The sequence below is a fragment of the Camelina sativa genome, chromosome 2 (genome assembly GCF_000633955.1).
Source record: "Camelina sativa cultivar DH55 chromosome 2, Cs, whole genome shotgun sequence".
In the NCBI taxonomy this organism is placed as follows: domain Eukaryota; kingdom Viridiplantae; phylum Streptophyta; class Magnoliopsida; order Brassicales; family Brassicaceae; genus Camelina; species Camelina sativa.
Window position 1 is genome coordinate 9,747,158 of NC_025686.1, and position 3,125 is coordinate 9,750,282.

At 30.0% G+C, this 3,125-nt stretch overlaps 1 pseudogene; it reads left to right on the forward strand.

Annotated features, from left to right (window-relative positions):
* LOC104750153 lies at positions 1,285-3,125 on the forward strand (annotated as a pseudogene).

Genomic DNA, 3,125 nt, shown 5'->3' on the forward strand with positions numbered 1-3,125 from the left:
GTATTATATGAAAGTTCTAAACAATTTGTAAATAAAATAAAATAAAGATGATAGGAGAATCATAATTTGAAATCTTAACAAAATTTTCGAATTTAGTTATTAAAAATAATTGTTTTGTATACTTGGATATAAAATCTTAGTTTTTAAAATTCTGATTGGTTTATATATTTTTTAAGAAAATAATTAGTAATTTCGTCCATAATTTATTAGAGAGAGAAAATATTTTTTTTAGATTTTTTAATATTTGATATGTGAGTATTATTCAATTATATTTATTTAAATTAGTTAATTAAGCTTAATTAATTTAGTCTAGTGGCAATTGAATGTAATTTTTTACACATTTTAAGGTTAGTTTCATATTTGTACTTCTCAATTAATATAGTAGGATATAAAATTTGATCAGTTGTATACCGCAGACACACGACAATAATTTAGTTTTATTTATAATAATGTTACATTTGTACCGTATCGAATTTTTTATGGTTATAAAAATAGAAAATTTTACTGTTTTTAGATTTAACCCGTGAAAGAATTATTCTTACATAATTATATTTTTAAATTTTTAGTGTTTTTAAATTTAATCCGTAAGTTTAAAGTTATTTAGATTTAACCCGTGAAATAATTATATACATAAAAAATTATTATGCAGTATACCACATATTAATTTATATTATAAATACTCCAATTTATTAGATTTAACCCGTAAAATAATTATTTTTACATTTTTTATTAGCATATTAATAACCACTAAAGTTTTAATTGTTCATATGAAATGATATCAATTATATTAAACGAGAAGTGAAAACGTTCCATATTCAATCTCAGCAAAATTTTACCATTATACCATTAATGAAATTGCCCTTGACGTTGAAATATTTTGTCCTTGGACGTAAAATTACCTATTTTTCGCATTAAAAATAAATCAAAAATTGGTTTAGAAATAATCTAATTGCATAAAAAGTTAATTGCACTTGCTTCGAAGTTCCTTTCCCTCCTTCTCCCTCTCCAGGATTCCTCGCGATGACAATGTCAGGGCCGATTGCCTCGCTCGATCTTCACGAACCCTACCTTCAGTTTCTACCTTTGTAAACTCGTATCCTCCTGTTTGGACAACCAATCATGGAGTTCTCTTTTAATTTTAATATAGTTTGGTTGAAAAAAAAAAAAAAAAGTTAATTGCACAAATAGAATTAGCTAATTTAATCCCTAAATTTCCCGGAAAACACCCTTTTTACAACTAAGGTTCAGTTTTATACTACAAATTCTACAAATTTGATTTAATTAATGGGCTTAGATTGTAGATCGACATTAATCTAAAAATTAATGGGCTTCTGCAGGGAAAAAAACCCGACGACAATACACCTCCTTACTGGAAACCCTAAAAAGATAGGTCATTTACAACTATAAATACAATCATATCGTTTGTTTTCACCATAACACAACAAAGAGAAAAAAAAATAGGGTTTTATTTATAGGACAATTCTTGGGTTCACTCCTAGGGTGAACCCTTTTGTTCACTTCTTCTTATTTTAGCCAATGAGAATTTGACATGTCATAATATATTTAAGAACATATTTATTCATCTCCTTATAAAATAAGGAAACAAAATCTGTATACATTATTATAAAATTAAAAACTTAAACCGCTTATTTATAAACTCAAACCGATATATAATTTCATTCTAATTGTAAAATCTAAACCCTAACCATCTCAATTGTAAATCCAAACAGACATATAATTTCGTTCTAATTGTAAAATCTAAACCCTAACCATCTCATTTGTAAACCCAAACCGACATATAATTTCGTTCTAATTGTAAAATCTAAACCCTAACCATCTCATTTGTAAACCCAAACCGACATATATATAATTTTGTTTTAATTGTAAAATCTAAACCCTAACCACTACATTTGTAAACCTAAACCGACATATAATTTTGTTTTAATTGTAAAATCTAAACCCTAACCACTTCATTTGTAAATCCAAACCGACATATAATTTTGTTTGAATTGTAAAATCTAAACTCTAATCACCTTATTTGTAAACCCAAACCAATACATCATTTCATTCTAATTGTAAAATCTAAACCAAGCAAATATTTAACTTTCCTTAAATAAAATTATACAGAATATGTTTCCTTAATATGTATTGCTTTTTAATTTAATTTTGATTTAGTTTTTTAAACAAGATAATGTATAGAAGATTATGATTGGTTGATAAGGAAGAAGTGAACAAGAAGGTTCACCCTAGGAGTGAACCTAAGTATTTTTCTTATTTATAGGGTTTTACTTTTAGGGTTTTATTTTTTTTCTCGGCTTTGTATCATTTATCAGCATTGTTATTCCTTCATCGTAACATACGTATCAAAAATTCTAAATCCATCAACTTTTATATATATATAGGTTGGACGAATCAGAAGCCACAAGAGTTTTTCAAAGAAGAAGCTCAGTTAGCAGCAGCAGCGTCAATGGCGGATTCAACAATCTTAACAACGTTCGTAGACCCGCAGTCTCATTCTTAGAGTCACATCCCTAAGCTCAAAGATTTTCTCAGTGATTCTTCTTCGATGGTTCGTTACTCAGACAACAGTCAAACCGAAACACAAGACTCTTCCCTCACTAAAATCTACGATCCACGTCACAACCACAACCACAACCAAACCGGCTTCTATTCCGATCACCACGATTTCAAAACCATGGTCGGTTTTCAAACCGCTTTCTCTACGAACTCCGGTTCTGAAGTCGATGACTCTGCTTCAATCGGAAGGACTCATCTCGCTGGAGAGTATTTGGGTCACGTTGTTGAATCTTCTTCCGGACCGGTCCGGACCGGACCTAGGGTTTCACGGTGGATCTAATAACACCAACACCACTGGCGGAGCTTTGTCACTTGCGGTTAACGTTAACAACAGTACTAATCAGCATCGTAATGATAATGAGATTACTAATCATCATTACCGTGGTGGTGGTGAGAGAAACAACAACAACAACAACGAGAACAACGAGAAGACAAAATCTAAGAAAGAGAAGCCAATCGTGGCTGTTGAAACATCAGATTGTTCTAACAAGAAGATCACTGATACGTTTGGACAAAGGACTTCGATTTATAGAGGTGTTACTCGGTAA